This window comes from Leptopilina heterotoma, unplaced genomic scaffold (assembly GCF_015476425.1).
Source record: "Leptopilina heterotoma isolate Lh14 unplaced genomic scaffold, ASM1547642v1 Lhet_87, whole genome shotgun sequence".
In the NCBI taxonomy this organism is placed as follows: Eukaryota; Metazoa; Arthropoda; class Insecta; order Hymenoptera; family Figitidae; genus Leptopilina; species Leptopilina heterotoma.
The window spans coordinates 792,857-818,607 of NW_025111190.1; the positions used below are offsets into that span (position 1 = coordinate 792,857).

The following is a 25,751-nucleotide window of genomic DNA, read 5'->3' on the forward strand; positions in this document are numbered from 1 at the left end:
ACGATTGTTGTTCAATTTTTCGTACATCAAAATAATTATTATTTATTTATGTGTAAACGGGCTGAAAAAATAGAAAAAAAATTGTTCGTTTGAATACAATTTATATATTTTTTTAATCCGCATTAATTAAGGGTTCTTAATTAAGGGCATTAATTAACCATCTTTTAGTTTTGCACATTAAAAATTAATAAATAAATTTTGAAGGGTGCGTTGAAACAAAGCATTAAACATTAAGTCTTTTTAGTTTTTTGCATCAAAATTTTGCGCTTTTCTGTTCTATTTTACATACCTTCACAGAAGAAACAAAGTCTGAAACTGTTTACATCTTAAAACCAAAATTAATGAAAAAGGCTAATTTTAAACTTAAAATTAGATTATGTCAATTTTAGGACTTAAAATCATAATCTAAAGACTAGAATTCCATAAAAAACGGTTCAAATATAAACGGTTTTAGTCAAAAGTATAGGCGTAATGTATTATCTTATTTCCTCTAACAAGTTTAAATATCATGTTTGCCACAGAGCCTGGAAATCCTGGAACACAATTTTCATAAGTAGATGAACTTCAAAAAGTTTTAATATAAAATTTTGTAAAATTTCCAATTTTGAATGAATTAAAATGGAAATAAAAAGAACGTAGATTTTTGAAAAGATTAATAATTCAAATTCTTCTAAAATTAGTTAAATTTTTTTAAAAATATTTAATTGATTATTAAAAATAATATGTATTTACAGAAGAATTTTAGTTTATAAATCTAAAAGAAATTGAATTTTAAAACAATTACAAATGATTCCAAAAATTCAATTATTTTTAAAAGTATATTAAAATTTTTTTCTGAAATTCAATTATTTAAAAAAATTTTAATAAAATTCTTATCAAAATTTCAATTATTTTCAAAAACTTTCCTCATTTCAATAATTTTTAATATTTACTACTTTAATAAAAATTCCTAAAAGAATTCAATTAAAAAAATGTAATAAAATTCTACTCAAACATTTAATTATTTTAAAAAAATAATAATAATAATAATAATAATAATAATTTTTTTTATTTTTTTTTATTATTTTAATTATTTTATTTTTAATAAATTATTATTCAATTATTTTCACAAATAATAAAATTCTTCTTTGGAATTCAATTATTTTTATAAAATAATAAAACTCATCCCAGACTTTCAATTACTTTTAATATAATTTTAATTTAATTCCACGAAAAATTTAATTATTCTTAGAAACTTTATTAAAATTCATCAAAGAAATTCAAGTATTTTAAAAAACTTTGCTACAATTTATTTATTAGAATTTAAGTATTATTTTCAATACTTTTTTAATTAAATTTCTTCAAAGAATTAAATTATTTTCAAAAATTTTAATGAAATTTTTTGTAACAATTTAATCTTTTTCAAAATAATTTTAATAAAATTCTTCTTAAAAATTTAATTAATTTCAAAGATTTGTTAAAATTTAATTATTTTCAATATCTTCCATTTTAATCAAATTTCACAAGAGAATTCAAGTATTGAAAAAGAAATTTTAATAAAATTCGTCTCAAGAATTCAATTATTTTCAAAAGTAATAAAATTCTTGGCAAAAATTCAATTATGTTCAAAAATTTTTAAAAATTCTCGTCAAAATTTCAATTATCTTTAAAAATAATTAAATTCTTCTCCGAAATTCAATTATTTTCAATAGTTTTAATAAATTTCTTGAAAAGATTTCAATTATTTTCAAAAATTTTCCTGAATTCAATGATTTTTAATAGGTATTTATTATTCTAATAAAATTTTCCAAAAGAATTCAATTATTTAAAAAAAAATTTAATAAAATTCTACACAAACCTTTAATTATTCTTAAAAATGTTATTAAAATTCGTCAAAAGAATTTAAATATTTAAAAATTTATTAATACAATTCTTTATGAGAATTTAATTTTAAGAAACATGCAATTATTCAATAAATTGTTTTTTTTGTATTTAAATAATTGAATTCTGGTTGAATTCTCTAATAAAAATTAATTTAAAAATGTATTTCAGTTAAAATTTTAGATTATAATTAAATATTAAAAGCATTAGAGCATAAATTTTTAGAAATAATTGAATTTTAAAAAGGTTTCCGATTAAAATCTTTGAAAATTTGAATTTTGTATATTTTTAACTAACAATGTGGAATTAATTTTTTTTTGAGAAAGTTTAATTTTGGATTTTTTTTTTATATTATTTGAAGTTTTTATTTTTTAATATATATATATATTTAATTGAAGAATTTACGAATAATTGAAATTTCGTAAAATTGAATATTGTAAACAAATGGACTTGAAAATTGTCAAAGAACTTTTTCGAAAATTATTAATAATAATCGATTTTAAGAAGAATTTTAGTTAAAAATTCTTGAAAATAATAATTTTATTACTGGGTCATCTTTAATTACCCGTGCAGAAATTTTGACCGGGGCCATGGCACTTTGCCCGATCTGTCCGCCCTGTCGGGACCCGGTCGGGGCCATGGGATTTCCCCCGATCTTTTCGCTACCCAGGTAGAAATCCAATACTGACTGCATTTTATTATATTAAAGCTCGTTATTTGATTATTAAAGCATGGGGAGTATTTACTTCAATATTAATAATTATTATTAATATTTTTGTAGTAAATAAACTTTTATGAGTGTCATTAAAAATGTAAATAATTATTAGAATTGCTTTTATTGAACTAAGTTTAAAAAAAAAATATTTTTCTTATTTTCTTTCATTAATTTAGACAGACTATCTTATTTAAATTAATGCCTAATTTATTATTATTATTGTTAATAATTATTTAAACCTATACTTTATGTAACATTATTAAGAATTATACACAAAACACTTAAAACTAAGACGGAAAAATATCGCACGCACGGGGGATCAAACCCTAGACCTCGAGGACGCAAGTCGAATACACATACCGCATAGCCACGCAAGCTTGGAAGCGACCTCGCTTAAACTTCCTTTTGAATCATGGGACCGTTATATACAGTGCTATCATAATAAATTGACTGTATCATATTTATTTATAGAAAAATTATTAAAAATGTATGTTATATATATATATATATATATATATATATATATATATATAAATTAATATGTTTATCATAATAATATGGTAAAAATTATTAATTTAATTATTTATTCTATATTATTTATAATTTAACTATTTTTTAAAATAATAAAAATTTTTATTATTAATAATTCACAATAATACTAAAAATCATTAATTAATAATAATTTCTTTTTTTGCCTTAAACATGGAATTTCAATTTAAGTGTGAAAAATAATTTAGAGTTTTTAAGAGTTATAAATGTCAAAAATAATATGTTAATATTATAACCACAAATAAATTTAACATTTTATGCAATATTTTTGGTTATTACCATGATAACATCGACAAATGGTTCACCCTCGACAATTGGTGCGTTTGTCCTATTGTTTTAAATTAAAGGAGAATAAATTCTTAAGACATCCCTCGAGGTCAATTTTTGAGTTTTTGATTGTTTATAATTTTTATTTTCAAATTTCAATCAAAGTTAACAAATTAACACAATTTTTTAAAAACGGACGTTTATTTTCTTATTCCGTTACTGCACATGCTCTAAATCAGTTCAAATTAATCCAATATTACCAGCAGACAATTAAAAACCCATAAAGTAATATATTTCAATTGTCATAAACAACATTAATTAACAAATAGTTAACTTTGATTCCTCTCCAATAAAAAATATTTTTTCCACATTTTCTTTTTAATTTTAGTTCATTTGAAGATTATTTTTCCTTTATGATTAAAAAATAACTTATTTAAATTGTTATAAACAATATTAATTAACAAATAGTTAACTTATGATTCTGCCCAAAAAAAAATTTTTGTTACAAATTTTCTTTTTTACTTAGGTTCTTTTAAAGAATATATGTCTTTTTTGCTTAGAATATAACTTATTTAAATATTTAATATTATATATCCGTGGTCTTTTAACATTATCTAAAGAAAAAAGTAAACGTGAAAAAAAAATTTTTGGTGGAAAGGAACAAAAATTAACTATTTGTTAATTAATATTATTTGTAACCATTTAAATAAGTTATTTTTTAAACAAAAAGTACACATATTTTTAAAATGAACTTAAATTAAAAAGTAGACGTGAAAAAAAATTTTTTTGGTGGACAGGAACATAAGTTACATAACTATTTGTTATTTAATATATTGTTTATAACAATTTAAATAAGTTATTTTTTAATCAAAAAGGACAAATATTCTTTAAATAGACTTAAATTAAAAAGAAAATGTGAAAAAAAAATTTTTAGTGGAATAGGAATCAATGTTAACTATTTGTTAATTAATATTGTTTATAACAATTTAAATAAGTTATTTTATAATCAAAAAGGACAAATATTCTTTAAATGAACTTAAATTAAAAAGAAAAGGTGAAAAAAACATTTTTTAGTGGAGAGAAATCAAAGTTAACTATTTGTTAATTAATATTGTTTATAACAATTGATATAAATTACTTTCTGTTTTATTAATTGTGTGGTGGTCATATTGTATTAATTTGAACTGATTCAGATCATATGCAGCAACGGAATAAGAAAATAAGCCTCCTTTTTTGAAAAATTGTATTAATTTGTTAACTTTGATTGAAAATAAAAATTATAAACAATTAAGAACTAAAAAATTGACCTTAAGGGATGTCTTAAGAATTTATTCGCCTTTAATTTAAAATAAAGAATACCGAAACCGGTTAAGAATTGTAGGCTGTAGACAGTTTTGAACAGTAAATTGTAAAAAAAAATCCCATTGTGCGCTGTTTGTAGATCCTTGGGCAAACCCGGCCTGGTCCTGGTCGGGGCCACGAAGTCGGGGCCAGATCATGAAAACCCGACCGGGGCCAGGGCGGTAATCGGGAACAAAAGTGGCGATTTCTGCACGGGTTAATATAAAACATGAAGAAATCGATCACTCCGAGTCTTCGACTCGGAGTTATCGACATCTTCATGTTTTATAGTTATGAAAAATTTAATTTATGGTTTTAAGTAAAATGTTCTGTTATTTGACTCTGACTTGTTATATTTTTGTCAGCAATTGGTCCGTAAATGGTCCGTAATTTTATATTTTTGGTCCGTAAAGTCCGTATTTTTAAATACTTTCATTGGTTCGAGCCCTGAAAATGTGGAATGTAGTTTTAAAAACCTGGAAAAGTCAGGGAATTTGATATGAGCAAAAGCGTGGCAACCCTGAATATGCATTAAAATGACATAAAATTATTGTTTATTAATTTTATTATCTATTTATTGTTCAGAATTTTAAATTTGACTAAAAATTTTAGAAAATAAAATCAAATTGTTGTGGCAACCCTGTAAAGACTTAGTATTTATTGAGAAATATATACATATAATATCAAAAATAAAAATGCATTCATAGTGTGTGGTTGGTTTAACAAGTGAACTAATTCCAGTAATTACAATGCTATTAATGGACTGTGTGTTTGAATCGTGGTTTTATAAATTAGTAATCTATTGTTATGCTCCATGAAATTGTATGAGCTTTACTTTATGTTATGAACAATAAAGTAATTGCTAATTTAAAATAAAAACTCAAGATAAAACATTTTAATTTAATACAAATGTTTTGAAATATTTTTTTTTCAAATTTCAAAAAGTTTATTAGTATACACTCTCTAAAACTGAATCAGAGAAATTTCACTAAAGATCAGTGAAAGACTGAAAATCAGTGACTTTATACTCTCAAGATTAAAATCAGCGAAAATTTCTGAAAATCAGGTAAAAAGTACTAAAATATCATTCAGTTTTCACTGACTGGACAATTAAAAAATTACAGGAAATTTCAGTCACACATATTGGAAATTTCAGTTTTTGTTTAATTTGCTATTCAGTGAAAAATAACTGAAGGTTTGTGACAGATTAGGGAAGTCAGGGATTTTTATTAAAGGTACTGGAAAAAATTAAATTTTTGGAACTCTTGAGAAAATTCTGAATTTTTGTGTCTCTTTTGTTTGCCAAAAGAAATTATTACTGAGAATTAGTCAAATTTCACTGATTTAGTTTTAAAGAGCAAAGGAAAAAGGTAACACCTGGAACAGTGATAAGTTTCTCTAGAATAACAAAAGTCTGAACTGAAAAAAAACAAAAAATTTCGTCAATATTTAGTGGAATTTGTAAATAAAAAAATTTTAAACATCTGATAATGCGCTTATATAATTAATTCATCTACATTTGGTAATCTTTTAGGGAAAAGAGTCTGTCTCTTTCCTATTCGTGTATATTATGCTATCAGAGAGGATTTCAGGAAAGTTTCCTTTTACACGTATATATATAGGGACATGAACTTCCTCTTGAAATAATTGAACCAAGTTGCTATGAAAATATTCTCTTCTCCCTTTGACTTGAAAGGTCAAATGAAACTTGAAACTTTCCTTCCGTTTTGCTTTTAAAGGGGTTTACATTTATAAACATCTAGTAGATGTAATAGGTGGTTTACACCTCAAATGTACCTATATGCAACTTAATTGACTGAGTAGAAGTCACGATGAGAATTCTCAATTTTTGAAAAAGTTGTATTCGTTTCGACTAATGGTATGTGAATAATAAATATTCTCCGTTTATGTGAGGGGAAGAAAAAGGTACCCTTTATTTTTACCCTTGATATAAATCCATCTTGAAAAGCTATGAAACGTGGAGAAAATCTCCCCATGATGTAATTTGCTTTGCAAATCGTCGAAAGCTCCGTCCCATCATTCTTCTAAATGCCACTGTTTTCTGATCAGCATTCTAGAAACTAAATTTCACTGTAATTTACAAACAGAATTTTCAATTTAAGTTTATATAAATAGTTGTAATTCTGTCTTTAAATGACAGAGGCTAAGCGCGGTTGATATACAGTTTTGAAAAAATAATTTGCAGTGATTAGCGTTAAATATTTAAAAAAAAATTAATTTTCATAATTTCCTTATCAGAATTTTTTGAAAAAATACATTGACAGTTATATATACAATTACAGACTTCGTACTCGTTAATTAATTTTAAAAAAGTAGCAAAATGTGGCTATCGAAAAATTAAATTTTACTTAAGTTTTTCATAATTTCCACATTAAATTATAATAAAACATAAAATCATTTTTTTAAATAAATACTTAAATACCTACCAATTTATTTTTCCACAAGAATTAAAATATTTTAAATGTTTTCAATGTAAAGCTTTTTTGAAATTTAACTATTTCTAAAAACTACATCTGTAATTAATCAAAAATTAAATTATTTTTTTGTTAAAATTTTTAAATAAAATTATTATTTAAAGCCTCAATCATTTTATTTCACAATAAAAATTTAAATATTATTACAGTTTTACAACAGTTAAAATTTTCAAAGATTTCAATTTTAAAATCTTTTGGAAATTAATTATATTATTTCTAAAAATTCACACTATAATGCTTTTGATATTCAATTATTAACTAAAATTTTAATTAAAATTGATTTTTAACTCAATTTTTACTAGAAAATTCTATGAGAATTCAATTATTTAAATCCAAAAATAAATAATTTATTGAATAATTGAATAATCTTATAAAGAACTTACTAAAATGTTTTTAAATAATTGAATTTTTCCGAATAATTTTATAACTCAGAAAAATAATTAAATTCTTGCTACGAACTTTATTAATTTTTTTTTTAAATAAGAGAATTCTTTTGGGAAATTTTATTAAAATAGTACCTAGATATTGAAAGTAATTGAATATCGACAAATTTTTTATATTAATTAAATTTCTATAAAAAAAGAATTTTATAAAAATTTTTTGAAAATAATTGAATAATTCAATCCAGAAATTTTATTCAAATTGTATTGAAAATAATTGAATTTTTCCGAAGAATTCTATAACTCATAAAAAGAATTGAATTCTCGCGATAACTTTTATTAATATTTTTTTTAAATAATTGATTTATTTTTGAAAATTTTATTGAAAAAAATTGAATTTCAACAAATTTTTTATATAATTTACATTTCTACGAAGTATTTTTAAAAAAATTTTTGAAAATAATTGAATTATTACGAAGAATAATTAAAAATAATTGAAATCCTGCGATGAGTTTTATTAGTTATGAAGATAATCGAATTTTTGTAACTAATTTCAGTAAACAATTTTTAAACTAATTGAATTGCTGAGAAGAATTTTATTATTTATAAAAGTAATTAAATTCTTGCATAGAAATTTATTAAATTTGTTTTAAGTAATTGAATTATTGCGAAGAATTTAAAAAAAAATCTTTTTAAACAATTGATTTTTTTATAAAAATTTTATGAAAATTGTGTTTTAAATAATTGAATTCCTGTGAAGAATTTTATTATTTATGAAAATAATTGAATGTTTGCGAAGAATATTATAAATATTTTTTAAATTATTGAATTCTTTCGGGGTATTTACTATTAAAAATAATTGAATTTCGAAAAATTTTTGAAAATAATTGAATCGTTTGATAAAATTTTATTAAAATTTGTTGAAGTGTTTCTAAAAATTTTATTCAAATTTTTGAGAATAATGTTTTTATTCCAACTATTAGCGAGTTTAAAGTAGTACAAATTCTCAAAAAAATAAGAAAAAAGTAGCTTTTAGTGTCACAATAAAAGAAAAAGTATCCAAATAGTAAAAGAATAGTAAATAGTAGTTTTTAGTAGATGAGTAAGAAACCTGCAATTATTTTAAAGAATCGAATTTTTGTATTTAAATATAATTGATTTATAGATGAAGTTTAGTTAAAAATTGTACAAAATAATTGAATTTTAGAAGGGTTAAAGTTGTAATTTTTTAAAAATTATTAAATTTCAGAAGGTTTTAAATTGAAATTTTTTAAATTTTATTTTCCGTGGAAATCAAATAAGAAGTATTTAAATATCTATTTAACAAAAATTATTCAAGTTTTGAATAATTGACTTAGGAGAATACAAAATAAAATTTTTATGTTAACACTGAATTAAATAAACGACTTTTCTGTATTTTTAATTGACTAAAAGACACTTTTTCTGCGCCTCAAAGTTTATCTGAGGCCTCTGGAAGTAATTAAATTTCTAATTGTTTCAAATTAAAATTAATTAAAAATTTGAATTTTTAATACTTTTTTTCAAAAACACAGATATAAGAACTTTGTTTTCTAAAAAATTTTGAATGAAATTTTCTTGAAATTAGCCAAAATTGTTTGCTATTTGTTTTATAAATAGATTGTAGAAAATTATTATACTTTTGTGTTCAACAAAAGCAAACAGGTCTTGAAATGATATAACAAGACTTTGGGAGAAAAAAAGAATAATGAAAAAAGAAAACAGTAGGTAGTATGTGAAGAGAAAAAGGGACAGAGTGGTGGAGGCCTCGTGTATATTTCTTCAGGGCATAGCCGAGATTTTTTCCTCCTTCTGTTCCGCCCTAGTGTTTTGGTTTTAATTTATATAAGGACTACTTTCCCTGACCTATATTTAAGTTTAAGTTCTCAGGGCAGTGATATGGAATACATAAAAATATAAATTACCCTTCTTTTTCCTTCTTTTTGCTGCCTTTAAGGACCCTTCAAGTGTATTTCTCAAGGCAAATGCCCTCTCGTGTTAGTTTTTTCCCCTCTTCTCTATATAAACGACTACTTCGTATCGCAAGAATTTTCATCGAATTGCAAACGGTGACATAAACATAGATCAAATCTAAATACCGTTCTAAATATTTATATACAGTCTCTTTTATCGCTTTATCGCAAAGTAAATTACGTGAATCGTTAATAAAAAGTGTCATCCGCAAACGACTGACGATAATAATCCGCAAGTTTTTTTCAAGATGCAAAGAAAAAAAGAGAAAATTAAATTAAGTACAGACTTATACAGAATTAATATTAAAGGTTGAAAAAAACGTGAGTTTTCTTTTGATTTATTCCTACAAGAGAAAATATTAAAAAAAATTTCTCTATTTAATTAACTATTAACTTTAATAATCTGATAATTCTGTCTTTTATTCATTCATTCTGTCCGCAGTTTGAAAGTTAGTTTTTGTGTATGCTTTTGTTTTTTTTTTTCTTTAAAAAAATATTGTTTGACAAATCGAAAATATTCAGGTATTTTTTCATGATTTATAATAAAATAATATTATAAATTATTCTTAATTATTCTTTTCTTTTGAAAAAAAACATAACAGTACAAAAGTCTCAATTTTCATATGGTAATAATTTGCATCATTTCTATTTCTTAATTACAATTGTTTTAATAAAATTCAAAGTTTTTAAAAATAAAGGAAAAAAGTGTTTACAAATTTTATTTGTCAATTACAAATTAACTATATTAATTCGAATGTTCTTTCATTCATTCACTTTTTCTGTCCCTCAGTCACACTCTGAAGTTATCTTTTGTTTATACTTTTGTTTTTTGTTAACTTTAGATGGATTGTTTATTTTATTATTATGTTATAATTATTTTTATTTTACACTCAGAAAAAAATTTGTTCGAAACAACCAAATTTTGGTTGAATCAACCAAATAAATGCATTGCTATACAGTCAACCAAACGTTTCTTTGATTCAACCAAAAAATTTCTTCCAATACGTTTATTTGTATTAACCAAATGATTATTACACTTAACCAAAAAATTTTATTTAATATAACTAAAAAATTTGTTTATTTCAAAAGAAAAGATTTGTTTGATTCAAATAAATAGTTTTAGTAAACGTATTCGGTTCATTTAAATAAATATTTTTGTTTACTTAATTTTGTTATTTATTTTCCTCTAATAATATTTGAATTTCCTAATTTAATATTTTCTATTACATATTATTGGTTAATTTATAATTTATTTTATAATTATTGATATTTTAAAATTATACATATAATAAATCATAAATTAACCAATAATATGTATACTAGAAAATATTAAATTAGGAAACTCAAACATTATTAGAGGAAAATAAATAACAATTGAGTAAAATATTATATATTTCTTCATATAAACAAAATTACTTAATTATAAAAAACATTAAAAATATTACATTAAACATATTATATGATTTTTATACATGCACTCAGAAAAAAGTTTATTTAAAACAATCAACTGAAAACTTCACAAAACCTTTTTGTAAATATTCTTCTCACTATGGTACAAATTAAATATGCAGTAAGTCTAAAATGAACACAATGTATTTATTTAACCGACACTTATAATTTTTTTTCTTTGATTTACCGATTTAACAAATAAATTTGACGCGAACGCGGACTTTAATAGACAAGTGAGATCGCCATTTTTAAATTCACACATGTACTTTTTGCGACAAGCAAATATTTTTGTTTCACTCAAATAAAATGATTTGGTTGAATCAAACAAATTTGTGTGTTGTGTCGAACAAATTGTATTTAACTAAACAATATTCTCTATTCAAAACACAAATTTGGTTAAATGAAACAAACAACTTCAAATAAAAAATTTCTTTCCAATAACCAAACAAATTTTACGTATTCATTAAAATGAACCAAATTTTTATTTAAATCAACAAAATTGTTTTATCGTGACAAATAAAATAGGTTAATTAAACAGTTTGGTTAAGTGAAATAAACTTTTTCTTTGAGTGTATAATTAATTCAAAATTGTAATGACAAATAGAAATCATAAGAATTTTTTTCACTTCTTTTCATTAAAAAACAAAAATTTTGATGAATATTATGTTTTGTCAAATTAAAATTATGCAGATTTTTGTTCTTTACTTCTAAGCAAAATTAGAAAATTGTTAAACAATTGTGATTAAGAAATAGAAAATTTATTTATTTTGCATTATTTTTGTTTATGAATCACAATTTTTTTAACAAAATTATTTTGTTTTAGAAAAAGAAGAAAAATATTATAAAACATGATGATATCGATTGCTCCGAGTCGAAGACTCCTCGGAGTGATCGATTTCTTCATGTTTTCTAATAATTAAAGATGACCGAGAGATAAAATCATTATTTTATATCATAAGAATATTGTTACCGTAACTTCATCAAAATTATTTACATAATTTTAATTCAATTATTACTTTCTAGAATATTTTAAATTATTTTTTATTAAAATACTTGAATTCCTTAAAAAATTTCTATTATTTATGAAAATAATAGAATTTCTGTTAAATTTTTATTATTTATGAAAATAATTAAATGTTTGCATACAATTTTATTAAAAATTTTTTTAAATAATTGAATTCTTTTTGGGAAATTTTATTAAAATAGTAGATAATGAAAATAATTGAAATTTGAAAAAAAATATAGAATTGTTCGTTAAAAGTATGAAAAATTCCAATTTTCAAAGATTTTAATTTAAAACATATTCAAAATTCATTTATTTCTAAAAATTTACGCTGTAATGCTTTTAATATTTATTATCTAAAATTTTAACTAAAATTCATTTTTAAATCAATTTTTTTTTAATAGAAAATTCAACAAGAATTAAATTATTTAAATACAAAAATAAATAATTTATTGAATTGAATATATTTCTTAAAATTGAATTCTCATAAAGAATTTTATCAACAAATTTTTTAATAATTTAATGCTTTTGACGAATTTAAAAAAAATTATTACATTTTTCGAAGAATTCGATTAAATTTGAATTAAAAATTATTGACATTCTGCGATGAATTTTATTATTTATGAAAATAATTGAATTATTGCCATGAAATTTATCAAATTTATTTAAAAAATTGGTAAATAATTGAATTTCTGTGAAATTTGTATTATTTATGAAAATAATTAAATATTTGCGTAGAATTTTATCAAAAAATGTTTTTAAATAATTAAATACTTTTGAAAAATTATATTAAAATAGTAGATATTGTCAATTATTATTGAATTGTTGAACATTTTTGAAAATAATTGAAATTTTGACAAGAATTTTATTAAAATTTTTGTCAGAGAAATTTAAAAATAAAGTTGAAAAGAAAGTTGAAAGTTTTTTATTAGAAGTCGTGTTAATTTTATAGTTTATAAAAGAAACAAAAAAGACAGCAAAATTCAGAATTTTCTTATGAATTCTAAAAATTTAATTTCTGTGGAAGAAAGGCATAACAGCATAAATGCATTTGTCATGATTTCGAGATAAATTAATTTTAATGTTCTCTCACTTCTGTCAATTCAGAAAATCAACAAATTTGTTCGGTCTTTTGCATTTAGTATTATTATTTAATATATTTTCAAAATTCTTTTATAACATTTAATAAAACACACGATTTGATATAAATTTTGATAATTTTTCATCGAAATCATGAGTTTTATTGCACTTATGCGGTTATGCAAGTTCAGATTGTATATGAGTCCAACTTCAGACACTTTTAATGTCACAATTTATTTTGGTTTGATTTGTCATAATAAAAAAATTTTTCATACAAAGACAAATTAAACTATTAATTCGTTAGAAAAAATTATAAGAGTTTATTTAGTTATAAAATTTATTTTTTTATAAAATGTTTTTAATTTATTGAAACGAGAAAAAAATTTACTTTACTGTTCAACTTGAAGAATTTTTCAATTTATTTTTTGAAATACTTTCCAACATTTTTTAGAATAGAAATACCCTTCAAAATAAGTATGTACATAATTAAATGCACAATTTATGTTATAAAAAATTTGTTCCAGTTTTATTAAAATAAATATATTTAGTTTAAAGTACGAAAAATGTATTTTACTAAAAACATTTTTTTACAAAATTCTTATTGTTTTTATTCTTAAAGGTTATTTTCATTTTTAATTATGTCAATTGTTTTTTAAACTGAATGCAGTTATGTTATTATGCTGGTCTCCTTTTGTCAAAAATGCAATTATGCGATTATGTTTTCCATTATTTTCTACATTAATAACCATTTTAATGATTTTTCAGCTATTGAACTTCGAAGAGCAATATTAAATATATACAAATCTGATGTTATCTCAAATTTGATAAAAATTTCAGTTATGCTGTTATGCCTTTCTTCCACAGATTTGTTCCAGTACTTTTAATAAAAATCTCTGACTTTTCTCTAAATTCCCTGTCTTAGAATATTTTATTATTAAAGTTATAATAGTATTAAAACTATATTCCAATTCATATTTTATTTTTATGAAAAAAATTAGAGTTAAAAATTTTTAAATTCTATTATTTTTAAAATTGCTAATTTTAGAAGAAGAAACAAACAAGAAGTTAGCCTCACGCGAATTGTTCCTAGTTAGTTTATTATTTAATTACAATATTAACTTTATTATTTCGAGAGTAAATTTTAGTAGGGGAGAGTCTCCAGTTGTGAGACACCTCCAGTTGTGAGACAGTCAATTTTTTTTAACATGCAATATTAAAAAGCCGATTGGTTTATATAAAAACATTTCTTTTTATATGAGCCAACTTTTTCGTGTACGCCGAAGCGGATATATAAACTGTTTTTGTTAAATACCAACACTGTGTGTGATAATCGACTAAAAAGCGTTTTTTCAATAAATGCAAAGTACTTTTTTTCCAAGTTAATTAATTGGAAAAGGTAAATGTAATGCATTTTCTTTTAGTGTTTTCCTTATATTTTGTGATGCAACATTCCATTGTTCCAATCTACGGTTGAAAATAATTTAATTTTCCTTTTTCAAAATAGCGCCAATTTCTGGGTGTGAGACACAGCATATCACCAGTTGTGAGACGGTGTCAACACCCATCTGGGCAGCATAAAAAATACGACTTTGCAGGCATACTATTTAAATGTTGTTTTCATTTTTTTTCTAGTATTTTTGGGCATGTCAAGTGGAAAAAAGTCAATTGATTCAGAAGAAATCAATTTTAATGCTCTTGTTGAAGCTATTAAATTGTGTTTATTTGATAGTCATATTTTGGCGAATAAATATTATTATTTAGTATATAATAATATATATTATTAATATATTTAATTATTTCTACTAAACATAACGTTTTATGTCAAACTTATTAAATTTTAGCAATTTTTAATGAGTGTCTCACAACTGGAGACATTTTTTTTTTTTGAAAATAGCGATGTGCTCGGAAAATGTATCGTAAAATTTTTTGAGTTCATCGAAACACTATACTTTCTTTTAATAAAAGTTGCGTATTTCTGTTACCTATCGAACGGTGTATTTTATTTACAATTTCGTTTACTCGTTTACAATTTACGGGTCAAAAATGAAACCCGTCTCACAACTGGAGACTCTCCCCTATACAAATTAGTAAATACTTCGACGTCCTAAAAAATTAATTTTAACAACAATTTCAAGAAACTTTTCTTTAACGTATTTTTTAAAATGCTTTTGTATTTTTCCTCTTTGTTTTTACATGCGAAATTCATATTACTTGAAAGATAGAAGAAACTTTAGAAAAAGGTTTTTAAAACAATGAAAAGCTTTGATAAAGAATAAAGGATTTTATAGAGGATGAAAAGGGATTTAAATAAGAGAATGAATTTTAAATAAATATATGATAATAATGGTCTCAGAAAAGTGTATGCAAATTAAAATATGTTAACATACTTCTTAGAATGAATTTTTAAATGTTACGTGTCAAATAAATATTTCATGCGATGATGCTTGAAGTTTGCAATGTTTTCGTCGACGGAATAAAGGTAGAAAGAAAAAATATTTATCAGTAGTGTCTTTTTTGCCTCAACTGGATTAAAAAGCTTTTAGTGTCGGGTTAATAATTATATTGTTTTTATTAAAAAATTATTAACATCTATAACTTCAGTTTCGTTTTGACTATTCATGCACGGAAAAAGCGAATTTATTATAAATTTTACAAAACTTTTTGTACCCTTGGACATTTATTTATAAAATTTAGGTTCGTATATGTAACTTTCGTAAAATGTTTCAAATTTTCAGTAACAATTTACTGAACAGTTTAAAGTTACTTTGAATAATTTTGAAGTTTGTGCTTCGGGAATTTTAGAACAGTTTACAAATATAGTTGCGTCCTATATTTTTAATTTACAGTTTGAAAAAAAATAAAACGAGCAAAACGGTTCACAAGTTTAGAAGGAAAGTATAAATACACGAAATATATTTTCGATTAAAAATATTCTCATAAATTACTGATTGTACTATAAATTAAAAACTAAAAATTTACATTTAGAAACTTTATACCTAATTGAGTAATTTGTTCTAGATTGAATTTTAGAAGAATTACAGTTGCAATTTTTAGAAATAATTAAATTTTTATTATTGAAATAAATGTACAAGTTTAAAAAATTTTATTTCAGTTTTATATAAAAGTAGTTGTGTTTCTTTTAAAAAAAGTGTTAAATAGTGTCAAAAACTTATTTGCAGGGCTCGAATTAGGTCCGTAAATCCCGTAAAAGTCCGTAAATTGTACGATATAATTTGGATAATTTTAGAGAAATTTCAAATGATTGTAGGAATTCAATTATTTTCAAAACTAATAAAATTCTTGTCAAAAATTCGATTATGTTTAAAATTTTTTAAAAATTCTCGTCAAAATTTCAATTATCTTTAGAAATAATTAAATTCTTCTCCTAGATTCAATTATTTTCAAAAATTTTAATAAAATTCTTGGAAAAATTTCAATTATTTTCAATTATTTAGAAAAAAATTAATAAAATTCTACACAAACTTTTAATTATTTTCAAAAAAAAAATAAAAATTTCACAGAAATTTCATTATTTACAAATTTTTTTATAAATCTCTCCGCAATCATTCAATTATTTCCATAAATAATAAAAAATTTTACTGGGGTTCAATTATTTTTATAAATAATAAAACTCATCGCAGGATTATAATTATTTTTAATAGAATTTCAATCGAGTTCCTCAAAAATGTAATTGTTCTTAAAAATTTTATTAAAATTCGTCAAAAAATCCAATTATTTTCAAAAATTTTAATAAAATTTCACAGAAATTTAATTATTTACAAAGTTTTTTTTTCATAAATAATAAAAAATGTTACTGGGATTTAATTATTTTTATAAATAATAAAACTCATCGCAGTATTTAAATTATTTTTAACACAATGTCAATCGATTTTCTTAAAAATGTTATTAAAATACGTCAAAAAATTTAATATTTTCAAAAATCTCTTATTATATTAAGTTGAAGAACGACCGACCGACCGACCGACCGACCGACCGACCGACCGACCCTAGCCGTATATATATGTATATCTTTTAAAAATAATATTAACACAAATGTATACATATTCACAATGTCACGCATGCGCAGTAGTGTTCTGTCAATGTCACGCATGCGCAGTAGTGTTCTGTCAATGTCACGCATGCGCAGTAGTGTTCTGTCAATGTCACGCATGCGCAGTAGTGTTCTGTCAATGTCACGCATGCGCAGTAGTGTTCTGTCAATGTCACGCATGCGCAGTAGTGTTCTGTCAATGTCACGCATGCGCAGTAGTGTTCTGTCAATGTCACGCATGCGCAGTAGTGTTCTGTCAATGTCACGCATGCGCAGTAGTGTTCTGTCAATGTCACGCATGCGCAGTAGTGTTCTGTCAATGTCACGCATGCGCAGTAGTGTTCTGTCAATGTCACGCATGCGCAGTAGTGTTCTGTCAATGTCACGCATGCGCAGTAGTGTTCTGTCAATGTCACGCATGCGCAGTAGTGTTCTGTCAATGTCACGCATGCGCAGTAGTGTTCTGTCAATATTACACATGCGCAGTAGAGTTCTGTCAATATTAGGCATGCGCAGTAGTGTTCTGTCAATATTAGGCATGCGCAGTAGTGTTCTGTCAATATTACACATGCGCAGTAGTGTTCTGTCAATATTACGCATGCGCAGTAGTGTTCTGTCAATATTACGCATGCGCAGTAGTGTTCTGTCAATATTACACATGCGCAGTAGTGTTCTATCACTGTTACACATGCGCAGTAGTGTTCTATCACTGTTACGCATGCGCAGTAGTGTTCTGTCAATATTACACATGCGCAGTAGTGCTCTGACAATATTACACATGCGCAGTAGCGTTCTGTCAATATTACACATGCGCAGTAGTGTTCTGTCAATATTACACATGCGCAGTAGTGTTCTGTCAATATTAGGCATGCGCAGTAGTGTTTTGTCAATATTACGCATGCGCAGTAGTGTTCTGTCAATATTACGCATGCGCAGTAGTGTTCTTTAAATATCAGGCATGCGCAGTAGTGTTCTATGAATATCAGGCATGCGCAGTAGTGTTCTATGAATATCAAGCATGCGCACATAACACCCACACAAGTATACTCACACATATACACTAATCACATGTACATGTATACTCACACATGTTCATAAATTACATACACATGTATACTGCTCATATGCAGATATAAACTCCTACATATACACAAATCACATATATGTATAGATTTAATAAACGATTGATAATATAAATTGTTGAATTTTTTAAGGTTCGTTGATGCACGTAGTGTCTGTTGAAATTTCTTTAAATATACGTAAATACCTCACTCGCTAATGCTGCGCTGTCTGTGTTGTAATGAAACTTATTTATTTACTTGTGTATTTACTTATTTATTTCAGGGTTGCCACAAGACATCGATTTTAAAATTCCATGACTTTTCAAGGTTTTCCAGACCATTTCTTCAAAAATTCTAAACCAGAAATAAAATTGTTTTGGTATGTTTTTAGCTAATTACGACAAAAAGTATAAAATCCTTTAAGTAAATTGTTAACAAAATAAGTTATTAATTTTTAATTTCATTATTAACAAAAAATTAAGTTAAAATTTGTAAGGTTATTTGAGATACGCTCCGAAGAAAGATGAGGAGCAAATCTTTTTAAATTTAAAAATTTAGTTAAGTTTAGAATTTTTCACAATTATTAAACCAGTATTTTAAAAAGCATTTTAATAACATTTTATGAAACTGAAGTTACCTACGTTTATTCAATGACAATTTTTTCTTTGCTAATTATTTATTTTAATGTTAGAAGCCTTTTAAAAAATTTTAAAAGATCGAAGTCGGGGAAATTATTAATTTTGATTTTTTACACAGATTTTCGAAAAATCCATATATTATTTAAACAAAATTATTATTTCCTCACCTCATAAGCAATTTTTTCTTTTACAAATTATTTATTTTAATGTGACAAGTCATTTAAAAAAATTGTAAGAGGATCTAAGGAAGGCAAGGAAATTAGTGATTTTTAATTATTTTTTCGTAGATTTTCCAAATATCCCGAAATTTTAACTAAATTATTATTTCCTTGCTTCAGAAGCAATTTTTTTCGATTGCAATTTTTTAAAGGGCTTCTTACATTAAAAAACAATTAGCAAAAGAAAAAATTTTCATTGCATAAAAGTTGGTAGCTTCAGTTTCATAACATTTTGGGGTTTCTAAAATGTATTAATTTAAAAATTATTTAAAGGAAGATAGAGACCAAAAGAAACTAAAATTTAGAAATGCCATATTGATTTCAATTGTAAGCACTAAATTTAAAATCAAAAAGTTGTATGTCAACTTGAAAACTTGAAATTTTTACGACTCAAATACAAAAAATAGAGCTTTTAGTATCAGGCTTTATAAAATTCCCTGACAATTCCAGATTTTTCAGGTTTTCCATGACTGAAAAAAAATTCCATGACAATTCCGGGTTTCCCAGGTTTTCCAGGTCCGTGGCAACCCTGTATTTGTTTGGCAGACATCAACAATAATTTTTTAAATGGATAATCAGTGAAAAATGACTTATATTTCTGTAAGTTAGTGTTTCACTTCGATCTGAGAATTTCATTTTTTCGAGCGATTATTTGGTTATCGTCTTTGGTTTTCAAACGATCATCTTGTTTATTCTTTTGTTAATTGTCAAATCGTATCGTCTATTTTTCTAATTGTCATCGACCGAACTTCTCGACTGCTTCTCGACTTTCCCATAACTGACAACTAAAAATAATACAATAATAACCTATTTTTTGAAAAAAATCGATACCCAAAAACATTTAAATTCTTTTTTATTAATTCTATTAAAAACTAAAATTAAATTCATTTTAGTGAATTAAAATTATTATATCAAGTTAAAAATTAATTCAAGGTGTCTAGTGAATTATTATTTTTAAATTCCCGGACCAAAAATAAATATTCCCGGATTGATTTTTTAAAACAGCAATAACTATAAAATTTAAATATTAATACTTTTAATAAAGAAATTTTTAAGAAAATCAATTTTAAAAAGTCAATAGACATCTTTATTTAGAGAAATATATATAATATTACTTGTTATATATTACTTAATAAATCTATAACATTGTAATAGTTGGATCTAAATTTAAAATTAACCTACTTTTTTATTTTTCTATTAGTTGGGCTTTTTTGCGGAGTATTATTATTTTTTTTAATTGTGTATTTAAATAATAAAAATTAAAAATAATTATTTTTAATTTTTATTATTAAAAAAAAAAGTTGTCTGTTCATTAAACAAGACCTACATGTCTTATAATATATTGGCCCCCTGAATACGAATATGAAGTCAGAATTGCTCCATCACCCTCTGTTTTCTTTTAAATCGAAAAAACTACCCTTAAGTCTAAAATTCAAGAATTAAAGTAAAAAAAAATAAAAACACGGTTTTCTTCGGAGTAGAAGAATATATTTATGCGTTTTTTTCTTTCAACAACTCAGAAATAATGTCAAAATTGCTCCACCACCCCTACTTTTTTTTAAATCGAAGAAAGTACCCTTAAATCTAAAATTCAAGAACTAAAGTGAAAAAAAATGAAATAACCGGTTTTCTTCGGAGTAGAAGAATATATTTATGCGTTTTTTTCTTTCAACAACTCAGAAATAATGTCAAAATTGCTCCACCACCCCTACTTTTTTTTAAATCGAAGAAAGTACCCTTAAATCTAAAATTCAAGAACTAAAGTGAAAAAAATGAAATAACCGGTTTTCTTCGGAGTAGAAGAATATATTTATGAGTTTTCTTCTTTAAACAACAAATAATGATAAATTAACTCTGATTCTGCTTTTTAGTTATGAGAACAAAAATAAAGGAACGTATGCTTTTGTCTAAAACTAATTGTTTTTATTGTTGTTAGTATACTCTGGGTTCATACTTAAAGGGGTAGTTTTTTCAATATAAATCAATAAGAGGGTGATGAAGCAATGCTGATGCTTTTTTAAAAAGTACATAAATATATTCTTCTACTTTGGAAAAAACCTGTTATATCATTTTTTACTATAATTCTTGAATTTTAGATGTAAGGGCAGGGGGTGATGGAGCAATTTCGTCATTATTTCTAAATTGTTGAAAGAAAAAAACGCATAAATATATTTTTCGACTTCGCAAAAAAACTGGTTATTTCATTCTTTGACTTTAGTTCTTGAATTTTAGATTTAAGGGTAGTTTCTCACATTTAAAAGAAACAGGGGTGGTGGAGCAATTTTGACATTATTTCTGAGAGGTTAAAGGAAGAAAACGCATAAATATATTCTTCTACTCCTAAGAAAACCGGTTATTTCATATTTTTTTACTTTAGTTCTTGAATTTTAGATTTAAGGGTAGTTTCTCCCATTTAAAAAAACAGGGGTGGTGGAGCAATTTTGACAATATTTCTGAGTGGTTGAAGGAAGAAAACGCATAAATATATTCTTCTACTTCGCAAAAAAGTGGTTATTTCATTCTTTGACTTTAGTTCTTGAATTTTAGATTTAAGGGTAGTTTCTCCCATTTAAAAAAACAGGGGTGGTGGAGCAATTTTGACATTATTTGAGTTGTTGAAAGAAGAAAACGCATAAATATATTCTTCTACTCCGAAGAAAGCCGTTTTTTTTATTTTTTTTTACTTTAATTCTTGAATTTTAGACTTAAGGGTAGTTTTTTCGATTTAAAAAAAACAGAGGGTGCTGGAGCAATTCTGACTTCATATTCGTATTCAGGGGGCCAAAATACTATAAGACATGTAGGTCTTGTTCAATGAACAGACAACTTTTTTTTTGTGTGCCTGTGATTGTAATCATGCCTAAATTAAAAAAATTTAACATTTTTAGGTATAAAATAATTTTTTAATAAACATTAATAAAAATTTAGTTTTCTAAACATTATTCAAAAGTAGACGAAAGAACAAAGTTTTGTCCTCTTGATGTAATTTTTCTAAATTCAATAGATTAAGTTATAGATAATTAAAAATAAGTATACTTAGATTTCTTTGAATAATTTTTTAACATAATTAAATTTTTTAAATATGTCTACAATAGAAACCTTTTTGAATAGTTGAAATTGTGCTAAATTTAATTGAAAATAATTAATTTATTTCAAGTATTTTGTTACAATTTTTTGAAGAATTTTAATTGCAAATTTTGAAAATAATTGAATTACCAAAAATTTAAAAAAAATTTTTAAAGGTAAATTAGGATATAAGAATTATTTTAAGAAATTCAATTATTTTCGAAAAATAACATTATAATATTTTTAAAAACTAATATTATTAGAATTTTTTTATAGTAATTTTTTAAGATTTAATTATCTTCGAATAATGTAAATAAACATTTATGAAAATTTACTTCAATAAGACGAGCGAACATGACAGCTTGGTTATCAAAACAAAAAGAAAATCGTTTTTTGTTCGTTTCTCGGATCGTGTTGCTCAAATGAAACACTACTGTAAGTGTAATTTTCAACTGACTTTTAGTAAAATTATTTGTTTGACAGAAATTTACAATATTAATAAATAAATCACAATAAAATAATAATCAGTGAAGAATGACTGATATTTTAGTACTTTTCAACTGATTTTCAGTAAAATTCCCCTGATTATGAATCCAAAGTCACTTTTTAAAAATACAAAATGGCGAATCCAGGATAGCGGACGAAAATGAAAGATTTAGTAAGAGAATACGTAAAAATAACATTTCGTATAATGTACAATGACATTTTTTGTAAATGTCACTTAATAATTTTTGTCTTATTACACAATGATTTTAAATAAAATAATTTATATTTTTATAAATATTAATAATTTTTTACATTTTCTAACCACTATAAGGTTTTAATTTTGTAAATGTTCAAATTCTGGTTTAGAAAGAAAAATTTATATTATTATACAACTATATTGTCTAGACTTGCAAAAACCCAAAGTCTAGACTTTGTTGTAACAATATTGTTACAATATATATTGTAACAATATTGGTGACGGTGACATGCGTAAGAATAGTGCAGTAAAAATTTCAAAAAAACACCCTGATCATTACCTTAATCAAGTAATTTTTATAATTGATTTAAAGCAATATTTATTAAATTAAATTATTCTATTTAATTGACTTAAGTAATTTGTATTTGGTTCAAATAACTATTTAATAGATACCATAAATTAAAATATTTATGTCCAGTAAATATTTACTTAGTTCAAATAAAAAAAAAAAAATAAGTAAAAACTAATAAGTTTAAATACAACCGAACGAGCGTTAGCGAGTGAGGTATATGTTGCTAGTTTTAATAAAGTTTTTGCAAAATTTCAATTATTTTCACAAATTTTCCCCAATTTAATGATTTTTAGTAGCTAATATTTGAATAAAATTTTCCAAAAGAATTGACTTACTTAAAAAAATTTTTTGATAAAATTCTACGCAAACAATTAATTATATTTTAAAAAGTAATTAAAATTTTACTTTAATTCAATTATTTACAAATTTTTTAATAATTTCTTCTCAAAAATTCAATTATTTTTATAAATAATAAAATTTTTACAGGGATTCAATTATTTTGGTAAATAATAAAATTCTTATTAAGAATTCAATTATTTTGATAAATAATAAAACTCATTGCAGAATTTCAATTATTTTTAATACAATTTTAATTGAATTCCGCGAAAAAATGTAATTATTCTTAAAAATTTTATTAAAATTCGTCAAAAGAATTTAATTATATAAAAATTTATTGATCCAATTCTTTATGAGAATTCAATTTTAAGAAACATGTAATTAATTTAAAAATGGATTTCAGTCAAAATTTTAGATTATAATTGAATATTAAAAGCATTAGATCATACATTTTTAGAAATAATTGAATTTTGAAAAGGTTTCAGATTAAAATCTTTGAAAATTTGAATTTTTTATATTTTTAACTAACAATTCTGTGGAATTAAATTTTTTTGAGAAAGTTTAATTGTGGATTTTTTTTATATTATTTGAAGTTTTTATTTTCTAATATATATTTAATTGAAGAATTTACGAATAATTGAAATTTCGTTAAATTGAATATTGTAAACAAATGGATTTGAAAATTGTCAAAGAACTTTTTCGAAAATTATTAAAAATAATCGATTTTAAGAAGAATTTTGTTAATAAATGCTTGAAAATAATAATTTTATCACTGGATCATCTTTAATTATTATAAAACATGGAGAAATCGATAACTCCGAGTCTTCGACTCGGAGTTATCGACATCTTCATGTTTTATAGTTATGGAAAATTTAATTTATAGTTTTAAATAAAATGTTCTCTTATTGGACTCTGACTGGTTATATTTTTGTCAGCAATTGGTCCATGAAGTCCGTATTTTTAAATACTTTCATTGGTACGAGCCCTGTATTTGGAAATAATTGAATTTTACAAAACTTAGTATTGAATAATAAGTTTTTCAAGGCAAAAGTTAAAAAATTTTCTGGAAATCAGAGAAGAGTCAGGGAAATAAAGAATTAATTTTTAAGCAGCAAACTTAGAAATAAATTTTGCTTCATGAATGTTAAATAAGGAAATATTTTAAAAAAGTTTTTGCACAAAAAGTGAACCTTGGAAAAAAATTAATTTACTTCTTGAAAACCTTGAATTTGTATTTTTTGTCTCAAGAAGCGCTGTATGCCCTGGCAAAAATGATAAATTATATTAAAATGTACCTGGGGGACAGTTGATACATACGTGTTTTACCCTATGGACGTTATTTAGGAAGATTGTCAGAAACTTTTGACTAATCGACCTATAAAACAAACTTTCCGGTTTATTTTAAGCTCTTTTATTAAAAATTATGTTGTAAACATTAACTTTCAATGTTTCTAGTTCAAAATTTCTGATTCAAAATTTATTTTATTTATTATTTAAAATGAAAATTGAAATTTTATCGTTTTTTGGCTTCTTTATGGAAGAAGTATTGCAAACATTGTTATAACGAGTTTTTTTTCACTTCTCGTTCATTTTTTTCTATAATAGAGTAAAGTTGGGTGAAAAAATCATGGGGGGAAAAAGCCATTTGGGTTTTATTAAAACTATTAAACTGTTTTACCATCCATTTAGAATATAAGTTTAATTAGATAACTCGCAACTTTTGATTCTAGTTTGGATATGTTGTATCTATAATATTATAGTTTTTATTTCAATTTTTATTCCCTTAATTCCGATTTTATAACATAAAAAGTATAAAAGTGTTCTTCTCACCCCACTCTACTAATATTTTTTTCAAAAAATCGTCGCAATTAATATTCTGTCAAACTTGCAATGTAAAAATATGTTTGAAAAAAAAGAAAGATTGAAACATATATTTTGATCATTGTTTTTTTTATCTTTATAGAGGTGTGCAATAGAGTCATTTAAATCATTTGGTTTCATGAAAACGATTGGTCGTGTTCACAGGAATTTTATGATTTTACGATACTGCACAACGTATATAGTCTGAGCGACAGTAAATTCGTGAAATCCGAGTGCACTGGACTGGCAAAAAGCAAGCATTACACCAGACTCCCATCTAAAGTGACACTGATATTTTTCACCTATTTCTTCTTTTTTCCCTCTATTTTCTTTTTCAAAAAGAAAAACCATCTTCTT

General features: G+C 23.7%; 1 protein-coding gene across 4 annotated transcripts in view; it reads left to right on the plus strand.

Annotated features, from left to right (window-relative positions):
• The window catches only part of LOC122511568 (chondroitin sulfate proteoglycan 4), a 169,162-nt gene that overhangs the window by 49,611 nt on the left and 93,800 nt on the right, over positions 1 to 25,751 (plus strand). The window contains exon 1 of one of the 4 annotated variants that reach the window (XM_043626919.1): positions 25,635 to 25,676. The exons of the other annotated variants lie outside the window; for them this stretch is intronic. The gene's annotated coding sequence lies outside the window, so the exon portion shown is untranslated. Of the gene's footprint in view, positions 1 to 25,634; positions 25,677 to 25,751 lie in introns of those variants that run through there. 4 annotated transcript variants of the gene reach the window in all.